This window comes from Carassius gibelio, chromosome A11, assembly GCF_023724105.1.
Source record: "Carassius gibelio isolate Cgi1373 ecotype wild population from Czech Republic chromosome A11, carGib1.2-hapl.c, whole genome shotgun sequence".
Taxonomy (NCBI): domain Eukaryota; kingdom Metazoa; phylum Chordata; class Actinopteri; order Cypriniformes; family Cyprinidae; genus Carassius; species Carassius gibelio.
Window position 1 is genome coordinate 18,755,807 of NC_068381.1, and position 21,531 is coordinate 18,777,337.

The window sequence follows — 21,531 nt, forward strand, 5'->3', positions numbered from 1 at the left end:
TAATTTGCCTATCAGAACAAGGTTGGTTCTCTGTCATTGTCATTTACCAATTATTTTTTGGCAGTTGGCTGGAGCACAAGCAGGAATTCGACGGAAACTGAACTCTGATATCTGTCATATGCAATAATGAGGAGATGAGGCAGGTCATCTGAAAGGACAGATAGCTTTGATAATAAAACTAAATAATCGGTTTCCTATTTATTAATGTGTGGCTAAGTTTAAAAGAGGCTGACAAAGACAGACATGTCAGCAAACAGATGCATAGCAATTATTATTATTATTATTATTATTATTATTATTATTATTATTTCTTCATAACTACACGTTTATATCGTTGGAAGCGCTGTGGGACATTACTGTTATACTGTACCTTTTAAACAAAATTTAAATTAATATTTTTGTGCTATGTTTTTATCTCAGTATTAGAAATATGTCAAGCTTATACTTCAAAACCATATATACTTTTAATTCCTTATTTGTTATAACATTGGTGCCTAAAAATAAAGAGATAAAGTTATTAATAACAGTGTTAACTTGCATGGAGGTGTCAAAATTAAGTTTAACAGTCTTTATTCCATTGCAGAATCTGTGAAAATGTGAATAATTTTAACATACAAAATCAATGTTATTTATTATCATTATTATTATTATTATTATTATTATTATTATTATTATTGTTGTTGTTGTTGTTGTTGTTGTTGTTGATGTTGTTGTTTAGTACTGTCCTGAGTAAGATATTTTAAATAAAAGATGTTTACACTTAGTCCACAAATAAAACAAAATAAAAGTTGATATTATTAAAATAACCCCATTCAAAAGTTTGGGAACCACTGGTTCTTAATATTGTGTGTAGTTACCTGGATGATGGTTGTTCATGAGTCCCTTGTTTGCTCTGAATGGTTAAGATGAGCACTGTTCTTCAGAAAAATCACCCTGTTGTGCATATTTGAAACTGTATGATTTTGAGATCCATCTTTTCAGCCAGGGGTAAACACTTATGAACAGGATGATGTCAAAATGATTCTTATTTTGTTGAAATATTTTTTTCTTTTTTATTATACATTTTTTTTTGTACTGCCCTTCGGAAATCCTTGTTCATTAACATAAACTCCTGTGAATTAATTAGCTTAATGTCGTAACAATTTTGTCTCAAGCATTATTATAAGCATGTTAATTAAGATGTTTACATTCATATGTGTTCTGGGTCCAATGAAACCATGCAATTACTTCATCAAATGTAAAATTTTGTTTTATTTTTAACCATATGGAATTAATGTTGTGGACACTCTCAATTCACTGACCCTAAAACAATATTCCAAAGAAAAATAAAATGTTATATTATATGTTAAATGACGCGGAAATTTCCGCAAAGGATAAATGGATTTGCAGCTCTAAAAATCTCTTGCAGTAGCTCTGCTACTAAATTTATTTCAAAATGGCAATCCATATGCTATGATCAGCTGCTCCTTCATATTAGCTGAGCTTTCAACGTTGTTACGGGAAAGGATGAAGCTGATTGGTTAGTTCTTGTCACATGACCCGCGGTGCGCTTGCGTCATTCTGAAAAGGTTAAATGTTTTTAACTCGATGTGGTGCGGATGCGTCGCTTCCATTATGAGCATGCATACCGCGCGCCTACATTGAAATAATGAATATGAGTGCGCAAAAGACGCAATATGTGAACGGCCCCTTATGCAGTCGTGCATCAAAGAGAACCAGGGCCAGTCTATTACCAACTCACCCCTCTGCCATCCAAAAACTGTCAGCTCCCCAGAACCAGCCAGTGAGCACATGCAAGTAGAATCCAACAGACTTTCTGCTGCGGAACGGCAAAGACAGCTGACCCACAATCTCTGTCTGTATTGTGGATCCGCTGGGCATAACATCTCCTTATGATGTTATCCTTATCTTCATCTCCGGCGCCCTCTGCCACCAGCTCAACTTTACTACCACGACAATGGCGTCAGCCTACCAGGTCCATTCAATAACCGGTAAACCATTGAGTAGAAGATGTATTCGCTGCAGTGTCGGCCAGCTAACCCTCCAGATCGGACTACTTCATGTGGAGGAGATCCATCTGCTGGTTCTGGAGGAATCCAGCGCTGACGTGATACTAGAGCGCCATTGGTTGGAGCAGCATAACCACAACATCTCATGGAAAACTAGATGAAAAGTCCTGAAGTGGGGCGAATCCTGTTTCCAAGGCTGTCTGTCTGGATTCCCTGTTCCATTCAATCCTCTCCTAGATCCACTACCCGCCTATACCATCTCCATCGAAAGCCCAGTTGAGAGACAGTCGATCAACATTCCACCATGTTACGCCCCCTTCAGTGACGTCTTATGCCCCAAACGCGCCTCCAAGCTGCCTCCACACCGGCCATGGGACTGTGCCATCGATCTGCTTCTGGGTGAGCCAATGCCTAGGGGAAGGATCTATCCCCTCTCCATCCTAGAAGAGAAGGCCATGGAGGACTACATCAAGGAGGTGCTGGCACAAGGCTAAATCCGTCCATCTACTTCCCCTGCTGCTTCAAGTTTCTTCTTTGTGGAGATAAAGGACAGAGACCGTAAAGTTCCGTTATCCTCTTCCTCTCGTCCCAGCTGCCCTGGAACATCTCCATGGTGCCACTGTCTTCACCATGTTGAACCTATGCAGCGCCTATGACCTCATCTGGATACGTGAGGGGGATGAGTGGAAGCTTTTATCACCCCCTCTGGTCACTATGAGTATCTTGTCATGCCGTATGGTCTAGTCAACACCCCTCCGCATTCCGGGACTTCATACATGATGTGCTCCGGGAGTTTCTCCACAAGTTCATCCTCATCTACATCTACATCGATGATATCCTCATCTACTCCCGGAGCCTAGCGGAACATCGTCTCCATGTTGCGGAGGCCCTGCAACGCCTTAGGGCATTCCAGCCATATCTCTAAGCAGAAAAGTGATTCTTCCATCTGCCCTCAGTGCAGTTCCTTGGATATTACATCGATAGCAGTGGCATCCGGATGGACGAAGGGAAGATGGACGCCATCCGGAACTGGCCCACTCCTACCATCATAAAAGATCTCCAGCGATTCATTGGTGTTGCCAATTTCTACCGCCGATTCATTCAAAGTTACAGCTTCATCACCAACCCACTCACCAGTCTTCTCCGAAACAAGCCCAAGTCTCTGTCCTGGACCCCAGCTGCCACTGAGGCATTCAATTCCCTTAAGGAGAATCACCGCTCCTCTCCTAGTCCATCCTGATCCCAATAGGCCCTTCATCATGGAAGTCGACACCTCCACCACCGGAGTAGGAGCAGTGCTCTCCCAGCAGCAGGAGAACCCCAGTCGGCTCCATCCATGTGCCTTCTTTTCCCATAAGCTCCACCCAGAGGAGGCTAACCAGGGGCTCTTGGCTGTCAAGCTGGCACTTGAGGAGTGGAGGCATTGGCTACAGGGAGCCAAACACCCCTTCCTAGTACTCACAGACCATAAAAACCTTTAATATCTGCGCATAGCCAAGAGGTTAAACCCCAGACAGGCCTGCTGGACTCTATTCTTCACTTGTTTCAATTTCTCCATCTCTTACCAGCCAGGGGCCAAAAATGTCAGAGCTGACATTTTATCCCGTTGTTACACTCCCGAAGAAAACCTGGAGGAACCCGAAACCATACTCCCTGACAAGGTAATCATCAGCCCCATCACCTGGTAAGCCGAAACGGTGCCCTCCTCCAAGTTCCTTCACTCATGCCCTGCCGGATTGTCCATCGGGCTTGCAGTACATCACCTGGACACGGTGCACTCCACTCATCTACTCGGCTCACACATCACTTGGCACTGGCCACCCGAGGGTCAATGAAACCCTCTCGCTGCTGAGGGAAAGCTTCTGGTGGCCCAACATGGCTTCTGACATCAGAAGGTACGTGCAAGGATGTAAGGAATGCACCATCTCGAAAAGCCCATGTCACCTACCATCTGGCAAACTCCTCCCTCTGCCCATTCCTAACTGCCCATGCTCGCACCTAGGGGCGGACTTCATCACTGACCTTCCATCCTCTGATAATCATACATGCACTCTCTTAATTGTTGGACATCGTCTCCGACAGAGGCCTCCAATTCATCTCCCAAGTTTGGAGGGCTTTCCATTCCCTCCTAGGTGTGGCCTTCAGACTGTCGTCTGAATACCATCCTCAGTCCAACGGGCAGATGGAGAGGAAGATCCAAGAGATCAACCGATTCCTCCGTACCTTCTGCCATGGCCACCAGGACTCTTTGAACCAGTTCCTAGGGTGGGCCGAGTACGCACAGAACTCCCTACATCAACATTCCACTGGACTCACCCCATTCCAGTGCATGCTCGGCTACCAGCTACCACTCTTCCCATGGTCAGGTGAATCCTCTGACATGCCATCTGTCGACTACTGGTTCAGAGAGAGCGAGAGGGTCTGGGACGTGCCATCAGTTACAACGGCCCTGCATAGACGCAGGATAACAGGATGACCTTCACTGCTCTGAAGCCCCAGCATACCTGGACAGACGGTCTGGCTGTCAACCCGAGACAACCGCCTGCGTCTACCTTGCTGCAAACTGAGTCCCAGATTCATTGGCCCATCTACCTTCGCAGAGCAGATCAACCCAGTCACCTTCAAACTACACCTTCCCCCTGAGTATCGGATCACTCCTCAAACCTCACCAGCCTTCTGTCTCCCTCTCCACAGAGCCTGGCATAGCCGAAGCCCCCCTGCTACTCTTTCTTGACGATGGAGCTGCCTACAAGGTTCATGACGTCCTGGACTCCCGGCGCCGTGGTGGACAACTTGAGTATCTAGTGGACTGGGAAAGACACGGTCTAGAGGAAAGCTCATGGGTCCTACGCAACAACATCCTGGATCCGAACCTGCTAGACACCTTCCATTCCAACCACCCAGACAGACCTGCTCCACAGGGAAGAGGACTTCCACCACGTCAGGACCTCCTCAGGATCGGGCCATGGGGAGGGGGTTACTGTAACAGACACGCCAGGCTCCAACACCAACCAATCACATCGCACACCCTCACTGGAATACTAATCACACCCACCTGCTCCTCATCCACCTGCAATCAACCCCTCCTACAAAAGTCACACACACACACTCAGTCACTGTCCGGTCTCATTCACAACTAGGTCAATACCTACCTGCTAACGCTAAAGGACAAACCATTTACCCTGCTTACCTTTCTCCAGCGATCTTCAACGTCTTCCTCTCTCCATTCTGTGTGAGTGTGTCATCTGCCTCCATCACCTTGTGTTACTACCCTCTGTATCAACTCATCACTCCAACCTCCAGTACCATATCCTCACCCATTGCTCACCATTCACCTGCTCCTCTGCTTGTGCCTCAATAAACCCTGTTCTCCTGATATTCCAGTCTCCTGTCCCTGACTACTCTAACACAGATATTCATCATCCAAAACAAATCATTAGAAATTCATCTACCTTTTTAAATCTAGATCTTAAAGTATTAATCAAGTCTTAAAGGTGTGGAGAGATTCAAAATGTTAGCTTTGTGATAATCACTAACACCTGGAAGCTCGTTTTTAAAACCTTCCAACTTCAATCCCTTGAAAAATCATGACTGTGATATCCCACACTGATCCACACTGACTTAAATTCCAGTAAAATTACTTTCCGTCGGATCACACAAAGCAAATGGTGACCCAGTGAGTGGTAAAATGATAATTAAAAAAATGAAAAGATTATGAAAAAAATGAAAAATATGTGGGCGGAAAGAAATCAAAACACTTAAAAAAAACTCCTGCAGCAGCCCTACTCATCTACATGGGAGACACACGGTCAGTCAATTTCTCCGCACGTATGCAAAATCTCCTGCTGTGAGATGTGAATAATGTCTCCAGCTCACCACCCCCACCAAGGGCCCAGCCCCTGTACTCCATTATGTTTATGAAGACATGTATCTGAGATCCATGTAGGAATATGAGGCTGATTTAGAGGGGAGGTGATACATTTAAATAAATCCATCCTCCAATTTCCTCCCCACAAAGTTTCTTGTGTATTTTAGTCTTCTCACTTCGTTTGGAATAAAAGAAATAAATAAATAAATAAAAACCTCTTTCATCTGATACCGTTTGGTGGTAGCTTGAATAAAAAGCAGAGGACGTGCAGTAACACTGACATTTAGCCATATTTGGAACTTGGGAGGCTGAAATGTTATCTTCTTCAAACAGCGTTTCCTGATCTCACTGTTCTCTGGAAACACTGGCGGTGCTCTATTTTGGCTGCTTCCAATCTAGGCTGTTTTCAGCCACATTTAAAATGTTCTCGGCACAGAAATGCCCTCGCGATGCACAACTTGCACTGACTCAGGCACTAATACCCCGATGCATCAACCCGTGTCATGGCACCTGTTTCTTTCAAATTTGTTCTGATCTTCGCTTTCTTCAGCTAGAAGCTCTCATTTGGCGGCACACTATGGCACCATAATCAGCTCTTGTTTCCAGTCACTTGACATTTAAGCTAAATGCTGGCGTGCCATGGTGCATCATAAACAAGTTTAAAAGGCGAGCCATTAAAGCCAGAAACTCCTGCCTTGGGCTGTTTAATTTTATTAGCCTCTCTGCTGTAATTGAAGGTGGGGGGGCAAACGCAGCTTTCCTGCAGAAAATGCACAGTTTTATATACATCTCTATGAATCAGTTGCTCTAAACAGAGTCGTCCTTGCATCTGTACCTCGGTGGGCCAATATGACTATTATGAGATGAAAAGAACAGCCTCATGCTGTCTATAGCCAGATAACCACAATTGAAAAGGACTAAGCCTTTTCACCTGGGGCTTGGAGTGAACTGAAACCGATCCCGCCACTGTCTGCTGAGATTAGTATTGATTTGTCCCTTTTAGATGACATTGCCGCACCTTGCCGGGCAGTTTTAATCTGGCAATGTACCAACAGCGCCGGGGAGCCACTCTCTCTCCCTCTCCCATGGAGTGTATAATATCCATCTTCATGATGGTTCCATCATGGCGTCCACTCAGCAGGAGGATGCATGAACTGACCTATTTTTCATGGTATTAGCCATTGTGCTGCACAATCACTGGGGTGCTGGGCCAAGCACAGAAAAAGGTTACTGGTATATGCTAGCTTCAGCACAACTTGCAACTGAGTTTGCTTTGCTGTGATTGGTGAAGCTATGAAAAAGACACCAGGTCCATAAACAGTGCAAGGCAGTGACTGATTAAATGTAATCTCGATTCCATAGTCAGATTCCAAAAATTAAACACTCGTATTTAGATTGTATTGGATTTTAAAGTACTCATAATCAGCAGGCTTTAAATGGTTTATAATATTTTTTAATGATTACATGTTTACATATTATTCTCACAAAACTTTGTCTGTAGAAGGCTTTTTTCTTTCAAACACATTAAAATGCAGCATTTATAATTCCTCATTTACTTCCCAGGTAGCTAGTGCAATAAGGCCAATGTGTCAGCTCACTCAGCTGTGTTCTGGCAGTGGCACACCAAAAGTGAGCCAGCTCTGGCCCAGTTATGGTTGCTAGATTTGGCTAGGCTTTGAATGTGCAGATCTGGCCCGATTTGCACTGAGACATGGCACATTTAGCCACATTCGACCCAATTACAGACTTTGAGGGCTGGTCTGATTCTAGCTGAGATATGGCCATGCAGACCCATACCAGTTTAGTTTGAGTGCTGGGAGTGGGTCTCCGTTTACAATGTGGTAAATAGTATGTAGCAGTGACACTTAAACTTAAATACAATATATTTTACCTGCCCATGTTATGTCTTATTGTATTTTATATTTTAATTCCTTTCAATATTTTATTTTTTTTATTTTATCCAACAGTCTCAATTTTCTTTAACTACATTTGGAAAGTAATTATTTAATTCATATAATGAATCAAGTTTAAAGTTGTTATGGGAACTTTAACATTGTTTTTGCTATATGAGTTTCAAGACATGCACACTGGCTTTGACATTTAATCTGAAAACATAATGGGCTTTTTGTGCTGCTAATTTCCAGAAGACCAGAAGAACTTGCTACCCTGGTGAGTAAACATTTGATAATCTAACATATCATATCAATTTAATAAACCATTCGCACATATAATATCAAAATAATGTCGTGTCTGGGTACTGAAACTAAGCTGACACCACCGACATTGGGCCACACATCGGTGTAATTGTTGCTCAAAGACGGGGCTGTTGGCCCAGTTTCAGTAACCAGACTCGGTCCAGCACTGGCTAAGTGTTTCAATTATTGTGGCTCTATGCCAGCACTTTTGGCAGCTGGACTCAGGCCAGTGTATTTGGGATAATTATTTTTTTCCCATGTCCATGGCGACTCTGGCAACCACAACCAGTTATTTCATCCTGCCTGCCGGATCTGGGCCATTATCTGGCAAAAACGCTTTGGCTGCCTCCTTGGTTGTAATGCAGGTATTCCAATACTTTCTCTTTTTTAGCCGAAGCTCTCTAATATATTTACTTAAAATATACCCTGAAAATTTAAGTTAATAATTTAATAACACATCTGCATGTTCATTGTTCTCTGACATTGGTTGATGGTCATATGACATGCAGGTAAACACATTTATTTTATTTTATTTGTAATTTTAAAATGATTTAGATTAATTTAACATCATGATGTACGCGCATTCTCAGCATCAGGCGCGTTAGGCATCTTGTAATTCTTCTTTGCCTATGGCAGATAGCAGACTTATAATTGCATTACTGCCACCTATCTCTCAAGTGAACGACCTTCTTCGCTCGCTTTGAGCTACAAAACAGCACCACTGCATGGTGACCACCTCCTCCCGGTGACCAGGTGATGACGCTGACCCCAGACAGCGTGAGGAGATTCTTCAGCAGGATCAATGCACGCAAAGCTCCGGGTCCTGACAACATCCCTGGACGTGTACTGAGAGACTGTGCAGCAGAACTCACGGATGTCTTCACAGACATTTTCAACATCTCACTTCATTCAGGCTGTTGTTCCCACATGTTTCAAAACTACCAACATCATTCCAGTCCTGAAGAAGCCATCTCCATTCTGCTTCAATGACCACCGTCCTGTTGCAGTTACTCCCGTCCTCATGAAGTGCTTTGAACAGCTAGTCATGCACCACATCAAGTCTGCCCTCCTTGGACCCCTTCCAGTTTGCATATCTGTCGAAAGACTCCACTGCAATCCACTCAGCACTCACACATCTGGACAAAAAGGACTCATACTGTACGTCAGAATGCTGTTCATTGACTTCAGTTCAGCATTCAATACAATTATCCCTCAACAGCTTATTTACAAACTGATCAAGCTGGGGCTCAACACTTTGCTGTGCAACTGGCTGTTGGACTTTCTGACTGGAAGACCTCAGTCAGTACAGGTCGGCAGCAACACATCCAGCACCATCACACTGAACACTGGGGCCCCCCAAGGATGTGTGCTGAGCCCCCTCCTCTTCACTCTGCTGACCCACGACTGCACACCGCCACACAACTCCAACCTCTTCATTAAGTTTGCAGATGACATGACTGTGGTGGGTCTCATTAGCAACAAAGATGAGGCAAACTACAGGAGTGAGGTGAGCCGCCTGGCCGAATGGTGCAGTGACAACAATCTCTCTCTGAACGTGGAGAAGATGAAGGAGATTGTTGTTGACTTCAGGAGAGCACACACTCAGCATGTTCCTCTGACCATCAATGGTGCGACTGTGCAGAGAGTGAGCAACACCGAGTTCCTGGGTGTGCACATCACAGAGGACCTCTTCTGGCCCGACAACACCGCAGCACTGGCCAAGAAATCACAACAGCGTCTCTACTTCCTCCGCAAACTGAGGAGAGCCAGAGACCCGCCTCCCTACATGTACACCTTCTACAGAGGTACCATCGAGAGCATCCTGAGCATCAAAGACTGATCAGTAGGTGTCTTTACCCATCAGTGTATCGCCACGAGCCACAGGGATGAATTAGGTTTTGTTTGTGTATGTTTTAGCCATGATTCACATCCATTTACATTATAAAACTGATAGACTGCAACGGTTTGAGTTAAAAATCTCAGTTTGTGTTCTACTAAAGAAACAAAGTCACCTACTGTACATCTTGGATGCCCTTGGGGTAAACAGATAAACTTTAAATAAAATTTTCTGGGTGAGCAGTTTATGTTTTGTTAATAACAACACACAAAATATATTTTCATTCCTTTATATTTTTGTATCAATATTGTACAATATTATATTATTATATATTATTTGATAAATGGTAACAAGTAATCTAAAAGTAATCAAACATTTGTCTGGTAATATTACCAAAATGAGTAATGCAATGAATTGTTTATCTTTTATGTTAACTACAATTTCTGTCATGTAATTTAGAATCAGTAATGAACAACAATTACAGACATTTTCACAACCATATAAAATCAATGTGAATATATAATACATTTTTAAAAAGGTCATGGTAAGCTTGTCCAGTTTTTCAGTGTTTATGTGCAACAAACTTACAAAATACCCACTTGGTATCTACCCACTAGTAGAATTAGATATAAATAAAAATGCTTGCCTTGCCTTTATATATATATTTGTTGTTGCGTTTTTTTTTTTTTTTGTGTGTGTGTGTGTGTATTTTAATTAAATGATACATGTTTTTATTTATGTAAAAATATATATATATTTAACTCAAATTGCATTAACATATTTAAAAAAAATGTCAATTATATTTTTAAAAAATAAATATTGTGTGTTTGTGTTTAATCTTTACTATACATATATGCACAGACAGAGTAGTATAAAAAATAACAGTGATAATGAACTGTAATTTGAAATAGTTCAGAATCTCCTGTGCTGTGAGGTCACATAATTACATTTGTACGTAAAGTTGATTAAAATATATTTAAAATGTGTGTAATGTACCTTAGTGTGCTGTAAAATCAACCAACCTCAAGGTTCCCCCAGAAACACATTAAGGGACTGTGCCTTGCCCACCTACTGTATTCTCTCCATATTCTCCCATCATCCTCTCATTCTTGGAGGCTATAATTCACACAGTTAGCAGAGGTTCAGATGGGCAGAACATCTGCTGGCAGATAAGCACATGTTCTGGATGTTACCAGTGTGAGCTGAGGGGTTAGAGGTGAAGCCGATTTCACAGTATGCTCTGTCACTCTGTTAACGACAGGTTCATTAACTGTCAGGGTGAATTCTCCTAGGCCCCAGGGTCTTCAACACAAGGGCAATTAAAAACACAGATTGTAGCATAAAAGCCATTTTAATGTGCAGCAAATGTTCACTCATCATTCACACATATAGGGCTATCCTCGAGCGACTAGGAGCTGAGACACTAGCCTGCCGATCCAAAACACAATTTTAATTTATGCAACTTATAAATATTCTCAAACTGCTGCAGCTCGAGGCATGAAAATAGATAATTCCTCGACCTCTCAACAAATAATGTGTAATACAATATTGCGTGAGTTTCTTGTTGCTTTTCTTTGAGGATAAGCCTTCATGGATTCTTTTATATTGTGTTCAAAAGCATTTTAAATGAATAGATCATCCATCAAATGAGAATTCTGTCATCCTTTAGTCTTCCTCATGTTGTTCAAAACTTGAATAATTTTCTTTCCTCCATAAAAAAAAAAAAAAAAAAAAAAAAAATTGCAAGATGTTTTCCAAAGAATGAAAGTGAATGCAGAGAGGAAATTAAATATGTATAATTTATAATTTTCTTAAATATTCTACACTGAAATTTTTAATAATCATATTTTGGTGTCCTTTGAAGCCTCATATTCTATTTCTTTTTAATTAATATTTATGTCAATATTTGTATCAAAACATATCATGGAAAGTCTTCCGTGTAAACAAATGATGTTTGATGTCAGTGAAGTCAAACAATGTGTGAAGTGTTTTCATTCACCACATTTCAATTTACATGGACAACTAATGTTTGCCTTCTTTAAAACTTGATTAATTAACTTTTTAACATTTGTTTTTACCATTTATGCTGAAAGTGAAACACCAGTCATATGCTGAAAATTCACTTCTTTCTGTATATATTTCAGGCTGAAGTTCTCTGATGAAGCCTATAATTATTTATTTTTGGTGCTTGCTGTTTTCATTTACATCAACTAAGATCTTGTCCAGAAATAATTTCCCACACACATTTGGTGTGTAATGGGTGCAGTTTGTATTATTTGAGTTACAGCAAAACATTAAAAGGTTCCTCGTATACTTTAATGACACACTGTCTATAACAGTGGGGGTTTCTACATGCTTCTGTGTGGACTAAATGAATCTCAGAATGGTGAAAGAGAATAAAGTATTATTGTTCCTTTTCTTGTCAGGATTTATTTATGCATTGTTGAGACACTCATTAAAATGCACTGCAGCAATTAAAACGGCAAGCATAAATCTATCTCGGATGGTAATTAGTTTACTTGGTGATCATCCTTGAAGTTATCTTTATGTGCCATACTGGGATCATGTAGCAGTTTGCATTTTTCTCGCTTATTCTCTTCTGTGAGTTTTTCAGTGCTAGCCGTGATGAAAAAACTGTGTCATCTGAGGCTTTATATACAAACTGTTCACTTTGCGGAAACATCATTAAAATGTTTTCAGATTTCACACATCTGCATTTATCTTTTTATCTAATGGATCACGAACGAAGGTGATTCTTAAAAAAATAGTAATAATAATAATAATAATAATAATAAATAAATAATATAATGCTGAATATTAATAAAAAAAAATATCTTCCATGCAACTAAAATAAATAAATAAATAAAAACTGTATTTGTTACTGTAAACATTTTTTCCCCTGTTTGCTTTTAAGGTAAAATTCTACAGATCTGCAATTAACAAATCAAAGTTAATAGGAGGTGCCTGCAGCTGGATAGAGGCACAAGATGCAGCTGTGACTTTAAAAGAAGTGTTTTTTTTTTTTTTTTTTTTTTTTTTTTTTTTAAGTCCATACTGTCACAGAGATTTTTTTAAAAAAAAATGTCTGTTTTGATACCCCAGTATCTGTGTGTGCGGTCTTTTCAAACATCTGATGCTAAGATAAAAGGTGGAAAGAGAATCTGAGGCCTAGATAAAAGGAGAAAGAGAGGGAGGAGACAGAGAGGAGACAGATAATGACCAATATCTACTCCAAACATGCCACATAAAAAGCCAACTGTCTTTTAATCAGAGCTTTATCAGAAAAATAATATATATATAAGACCTTGTGAGGGTAAACACACGTGGAGCATTACGCCTGTCATAAGCAGTTTGAATCTTCAATACATCAGACCTGTCAATCTTCCTCTGATATGCCTTATCACTTTTGTGTCCCTCTTTTCCCCCGTTTTTGCTAAAATGTTGTCATTTGCAAGTCTTAATGACCTTGTGACCAGTTGTCCCCTGTATTGTACTTGTGTGTATATATATACAGTATTGTTCAAAATAATAGCAGTACAATGTGACTAACCAGAATAATCAAGGTTTTTAGTATATTTTTTATTGCTACGTGGCAAACAAGTTACCAGTAGGTTCAGTAGATTGTCAGAAAACAAACAAGACCCAGCATTCATGATATGCACGCTCTTAAGGCTGTGCAATTGGGCAATTAGTTGAAAGGGGTGTGTTCAAAAAAATAGCAGTGTCTACCTTTGACTGTACAAACTCAAAACTATTTTGTACAAACATTTTTTTTTTCTGGGATTTAGCAATCCTGTGAATCACTAAACTAATATTTAGTTGTATGACCACAGTTTTTTAAAACTGCTTGACATCTGGGTGGCATGGAGTCAACCAACTTGTGGCACCTCTCAGCTGTTATTCCACTCCATGATTCTTTAACAACATTCCACAATTCATTCACATTTCTTGGTTTTGCTTCAGAAACAGCATTTTTGATATCACCCCACAAGTTCTCAATTGGATTAAGGTCTGGAGATTGGGCTGGCCACTCCATAACATTAATTTTGTTGGTTTGGAACCAAGACTTTGCCCGTTTACTAGTGTGTTTTGGGTCATTGTCTTGTTGAAACAACCATTTCAAGGGCATATCCTCTTCAGCATAGGGCAACATGACCTCTTCAAGTATTTTAACATATGCAAACTGATCCATGATCCCTGGTATGCGATAAATAGGCCCAACACCATAGTAGGAGAAACATGCCCATATCATGATGCTTGCACCTCCATGCTTCACTGTCTTCACTGTGTACTGTGGCTTGAATTCAGAGTTTGGGGGTCGTCTCACAAACTGCCTGTGGCCCTTGGACCCAAAAAGAACAATTTTACTCTCATCAGTCCACAAAATGTTCCTCCATTTCTCTTTAGGCCAGTTGATGTGTTCTTTGGCAAATTGTAACCTCTTCTGCACATGCCTCATTCTGCACAGAGGGACTTTGCGGGGGATTCTTGAAAATAGATTAGCTTCACACAGACGTCTTCTAACTGTCACAGTACTTACAGGTAACTCCAGACTGTCTTTGATCATCCTGGAGGTGATCATTGGCTGAGCCTTTGCCATTCTGGTTATTCTTCTATCCATTTTGATGGTTGTCGTCCGTTTTCTTCCACGTCTCTCTGGTTTTGCTCTCCATTTTAAGGCATTGGAGATCATTTTAGCTGAACAGCCTATCATTTTTTGCACCTCTTTATAGGTTTTCCCCTCTCTAATCAACTTTTTAATCAAAGTACGCTGTTCTTCTGAACAATGTCTTGAACGACCCATTTTCCTCAGCTTTCAAATGCATGTTCAACAAGTGTTGGCTTCATCCTTAAATAGGGGCCACCTGATTCACACCTGTTTCTTCACAAAATTGATGACCTCAGTGATTGAATGCCACACTGCTATTTTTTTGAACACACCCCTTTCAACTAATTCAACTAATTGCCCAATTGCACAGCCTTAAGAGCGTGCATATCATGAATGCTGGGTCTCATTTGTTTTCTGAGAATCTACTGAACCTACTGGTAACTTGTTTGCCACGTAGCAATAAAAAAATATACGAAAAACCTTGATTATTCTGGTTAGTCACATTGTACTGCTATTATTTTGAACAATACTGTATATATATATATATATATATATATATATAATGTACGTATTGCTGTGTTTTTATGTTGCTACTGGATATATATTTGCCACAGAATTAAAATATCTGTGGACTGTCGCTAAAAGTTAATTCTCTATCCTGTTGGAAATATGCCCTACACCAAACCCAACCATAAGCTATACCCGATAGTGTTAGCAAATGCAAAACTAATATGAAAACGGATTAGTTGATGCAACCGTTCAACTTCCTTTTATGCAGATTTGAACTGCTTTGTCGAACTGTGGTTACACTGGATTCTAGCCCAAGCTCCTCAAGTAAATCGACGTACTCTGCACTCTTCACCCGAATTAGTTGATTTTACCAGAAATTTCTGAAGAAACCTGTTGCACTAAATAATTTTAGTTTTTACACAAATTTAAACTAAACCTCTTTAGTTGAATTAACATAGAGCCTTAAGTTTATGCAGCGGACAAATAACGTTTACATTAGTAATCTCTAATTTAAAATCATTAGTTCACATCAATTAATATTGGGAGTATACTGTAGGTTGCATAAAATAACTATTGCAAGTTACAACTACAAATATTAAAAGCAAATAACATTAACAAATGTTTTTAAGTAATGATAAATGTTTTATTTATGTAATGTCAATGTAATTAGAGAAATTTTGAGATTTATTGTATTAAACATTATTAAACATAAAAAAAAAACAGATTTCAGTGCACTTTAATATTATTTTTATTATTATTATTCACCAAAGGAATGGTAACATGAAAATGCATTAAACTTGTCAGCCACAAGGAAAGTAAAAATAAGCTTTGAAACAACTTACTAACAATTTTAACTATTTTGTAAAAGAAATAAGATATGAAGCTGGATATGTGCAATGCTAACACCCCTATAGTAGAGCTGTAATCGGGCCTTAAAAGTTAGGCCCGACAGGACCCGAGCCCGACAGGTTTCAGCCCGAGCCCGACAAGTACATTTTGATTGACAACTTTTTTAAAGCCCGAACCCGTTTACAGCCCGACATTATTCAAATGTGCGCACGCACACAGCTCTTTTGCCTTTTGCCAACAATGAGCAATTTATTCATGTTTTAACATAATTTACTCATAACTAACGTAGACTAGACCACTTGGAAGTTGGAATAAAGAAATAAAATAAGTCCTGTGTCACATCGTAACATCTCAGCATTCTAGACATAGACTCATTTAACCTATAAATAGACCAACGCACCAATAAAAACGAGTCATTTAAAAAAAAATTAAATTAAGATAAATTTTAAATTAAGATGGGTATTTGGCAATAACGAAATTAAGATAAAGGCTCCGCCGGATATGCTTTATTTAATAAAAGAATAATGCCAACATTAGCGTAAATACTCTGTCAACATTATACATTTAAGACTCAATGAATATTTAGTTATCATTTGAAAAACCTTTACTCACAGAGATTAGGCTAGGTCTACATGTTTATGTGGAGGAAAATGATTGAATCCACTGTATGTCTTCAGTGCGTTCCTGCGCTCACTGATGGTGCGTCATTATTCACTCATTATTCTCATTATAAGCATGGTCAAAACTTTTCCACACCTCAGACTTTGCTTTAGTTGCTGGTGCAACCAAAACGTAATCACCAGAGGCAAGCCTCCGTTACACCTGCTCAGCATTCATTTTCGCATCTTTCTCGCGCTAATCGAAACACATTACCTCGCAAACCGGAGCGCAAGCCCGAGCCTGGCCCGAGCCCGCATAAGATGATATAAATTAAGCCCGAACCCGACCGAACCCGTCGGGTCCCGATGGGTCCCATCGGGTTCGGGCAAAGATTTTCAGCTCTACCCTATAGGGGTTTCAAACTCCTTAGTTTTCTGGGTTTTGCACAATCTTAAATCTGCTTTGAGCCTGTAATAGTGGTAACCCTTGAAGAAATGAAAGTTGTTATTTAGTTTGTTTACCACAGAAGTATGGCATTGTTATGTTTTAAGAAACCATCAGACTGGGGCGAGCCAAAGTATGTTTGTGAAATTAAAAAGCACTGATGCAAAAATACTGGGCAATAAGGGCAAGCTTCTGAGGGGCATTTACTCGGCGATAAGCACCACTGACGCAGGAAAGAACTGATGAGAACTTTCTCAGTGACAGAGACAATGTCAAACCACAGAATATTAGATACATACAGATGAAGGAAGGACACCAGAGAGAAGTCATGCCCCAAGTGAATTTTCACCCTTGACTACACTGTTAGGAAAATGTGTTTGTCTAGTTAGGAACAGAATGTGTCATTTCTGCTGTTGTATGTGCAAAGAGAGAAAAAGATAGAGGAAGAAAAAGGAAGTATTGAAGTTGGCATCACAAATGCCTTTGAACAGAAGATGTCAACTGAGATATTGATTAATTAACAGATACATATGCAGATGATATGAGTGAGATCACCCATACATTTAACATGATTTAAATGCTGTTTACATGCTAGAGTCCAAAATGTGTCCAAAATTTGCTAAAATGTTTTTTTATAAGATTGAGGGGTTATAACTTAAAGCTCTTTAAGAATTGATTAACAGCCACCAAATGAAATTATATTGATAAGATCACAGGAGTGCTCAAGACTTAATTAAAAATAAAGTAAACTACTGAAACTAGATTTATCCCCTGGTCCTTAATTTGAAGCAGGGAATCAATTATTCGGATGTTAAACTTTTTTTACTCCCTGATTTTTCCTCAAGTCAAGTCAGTTTGTGGAGATCACATTAGACATAACAAACCCATTCTGAATCCATACATTATGATAGTTTTGTGTGAAGAAAAGATAAAAATTATTGACCAAATTATTGATTGTTGCTAATTATTGACCAACCTAAAATTGCCATTGCAGAATATTTTGCCCTCATGTGAAGTTCACAATTGAGTGGGAACATTACCCGCATATCGTACAGTGTGGCAAGTGTAGTCCAACTGACTCCTGCTCTCTACTTCAGTTTGCAGAGAGATTGAGCACACTGAGCAAGCATTTGTGGATGGTGTTTGTTCTCTTTGTGGGGACATAAACATCTCTAAGCTGCATGAAAGACTCTGTTACGTCATATTTGGTGGGGTCCCTCTGCCTTTGCAGCAATCCACAGATATGCTTTACCTGAGTCCCTGCTTCATGTCATCAGATGCCAGGCTGTCACAAGCCTCAAGTCAGGACCCTGTGTTTTATCTCGCACAGGGAGGAATCAGGTAAATGTTACACTTCACAACCAGACTCTGCACCCTGTCACCAGAGGCAAGGCTGTTACAAGACTCAAGTTGAGTCCCTGTGTTCCAACAAGCTGCACCACTGTGAGTATATTGGTGGCTCCATTGGTTCCTCTGGCATTTCATTCTGAGCCTGGCTAGTGCTCCCCAGTCTGCCCTGATTGCTCCTGCAGACCATCAGACTTGGCTACACGATTCAGTTTGCCCCCAAGCTCAGGGCCATCCGGTTCACTTCAGTCAAGGCTGTCGATCCCCTGTCTTGCATATGGAAATCGCAGTACTGCTGGAGAAGAGCGCGGTCTCTCCAGCCGATATGAGGTTTTACAGCCCTTACTTCATTGTGCCCAAGATCAATGAAGGGTTACCAAAGATCTTTGATCTGCGAGTTCAGGATGTTGACGCAGAAATGCAGTTTTAAGTGTATCCATCCCCAAGATTGGTTTGCAGTGCTCAACCTGAAGGATGCATACTTTCATGCCTCGATCCACACAGGCCATTCCTGCAGTTCGCATTCGAGGGTGGAGCAATTGGTACAATTTCCTGACCTTCGGGCATTGCGACAGTACATGGATAGAACTCAGAGCTTATGGACCTCAGAACAGCTCTTTGTCTGTTACGGTAGACAGCAGAAGAGGTAGGCTGTCTCCAAGCAGAGGATGGCCCACTGGATAGTGGATGCCATCACCTTTGTCAATCAAGTACAAGGTGTGCCCTGCCTGCTCAGGCTGCGTGCTCACTCCACTAGTGATGTCACATCATCCTGGGCGCTGTCTCGTGGGGCCTCACTAGTAGACATTTGAAGAGCTTAACCCCCTTCTGGGAGGAGGTGACTTCACAGTGTGTCCTTTTCCAAATGGAAGGGCAGACTTTTCCAGTGTTATCCTACCGTTGGATTAGATAGGAACATATATAGTCCAATTTCTATGTGTACAGTAGAGCCCGGTCCTAACATTTGCCTTTGATCAGAAGGCCTACACAGGGCACTGAAGGGGGGGAGGCATCTGTGGTATGTTGGAAGGAATCCCAATTAGTCAGTCATCACCGACGTGACATTGAGAGCAACCAACTGAAAGGGAGCATCTCAGTTACGTATGTAACCCTCTTTCTCTGAAAGGGGGAACGGAGATGTCATGGCCAGTCGCCACAGTTGCTGTAACATTGCTGAGCTGCCGTGTCCCCAGCTTAGCTCCTTAGCGAAAGCATAAATGAATGCGAGGCACCTTCTGCCTCTTATAACCGTGCTGCTTGAGTGTGGCAGCCAGATGCGAAATCTGCATATCAATGTCCATTGGCTCAATTAGTTACTCTCTAAATGGATTGGTCTCTCTGCTAAGATCCCAATTCGTTGGTCATCACCGACGTTACTTCTCCATTCCCTCCTTCAAGAATTGAGGGTTACATTCAAATTAAGACATTTTTCTCGGCATGGTTGTTGGTTCATTTGATAATATGTGGTTTAAGATTATTTATTTTGCCAGTGATATTTTAAATTATGAATTAATGATTTTTTTTTTTTTCATTTTTAAGTATAGTTAAATCATTTGGTTGTAATTTCTGCAGCTTTAAGAAGTAGTGAAAAAAAAGAGATTTTTTTTATTTATGTATTTTTATTTCTTGAGATTTTCATGTTTCATGATATTCATGTTTTTGTGAATATTTCTTAATCAAAAGTACTATAATAAACATTGATTGAGTGAAACTGGATGCACTGGAAACATTATAATATCAGTCACTATGAAGTTGAACTATCATGTTATGGAACAAATTTATGTGGAGATTTTTTTCAAAATGTCTAATTTCACTCATATTTTCTTCAGAAATTAAACAAACAAACAAATACATAATTAGTTATCTGCAACAGCACAGTATGATTGCTTCACTGACAATCACTCATAACTTGGGCCAAGTGACAATAACAGCCATCCATGTGCAATATTCTTGTGCAATAGTGCAATATGACTTTTTCCAGTAGTATAAGCTTTTAAAAAAATTGATCTTGGCTTGAGAGGCTTAAGGAAAGCAAGTACATAATGATGGCTACCAAACACATCATCTGCAGTCGGGCTTGTTTTCCTCCCATCTGAAAAAATGGCAGCTTTTCAGCATTTGGTAAGTTGCTAAATTGAGGACATTTGTGATTATTGTTAGTGAGGAATTTATCACAGAAATGACTTTGTTTCACACATTTGTGAGGTGAGGCTCTGACATTATTGTGTCTTCTCCACTGTTGGCACAATTATTATTCCTGCAGCAGCCATGATTCCGTGCCTATCAGGCCCTGTAGCCATATGGTGCTTGCTAAGTACACCTCATCAAGCTGGCTCTCAGCTTTACATCGCATGCAGTGACCAAGCCAAATTGCTCGCTGCACAACAATGTGTCTGCCTTATCTGTATTATCTGAGAGGACTGAAGGTGTCACAGTTTTATTTGTTGACTTGGTACCGGGTAGCACATACAGTATAATGCACTGCATAAATTCATTCAATTGTATATTTTTCAACATATTCACAAATGATATACAATGTCTTGGAAGTCTAGCTTATATTACTGAAACTGCCAAGCTATAGTTCCCTAAAATGTTTTTGAGGTAAGCAGCTTAAAGATATAATGCACTCAAAAATTGGAATTCTGTCAACTCCCTCACATCGTTCCAAACCCATAAGACCTTTGTTTATCTTCGGAACTCAAATTAAGATATTTAATTAATCAGGCCATCCAATAAGTAGAGAAGTTTGTGTCTTCATTAGATTTGGAAAAAAATTATAAATAAATAAAAACAGCATTACATCATATGCTCATCAATGGATCATCTGCAGTGAATGAGTGCTGTCAGAATGAGAACAGCTGATTATATACATTGAAGAAATGTTTGTAAGAAACAAATCCATCATTAAGGTATTTTAAATTCAAACCATCACTTCTGATTATGAGTCCATAATCTATAAAATGTTTTCTCCAGTGAAAAGGTTAATTCATTGTTGGCCTCTTTTATCAAAACCCACTCAAGTATTTTTTTAATAACTGTTTCGGGTTGTTTTCGCACATAAACTGGGTTGAATCTATGCATATTTCTCTCCTCATTCAGAATTTTTTTTTTTTTTATTTTATTTTTTTTTTGTAGAAACCAATATTATGGAAAGAGGGACAATACATTTGTGTTGGTCTCAGAACTGGCTGGCCAGGAGATGGAACTTTTTTCACCTTGGCACTGCAAGGTCTTATTGGCATCTCTTTCCTTCTCTCTCTCTC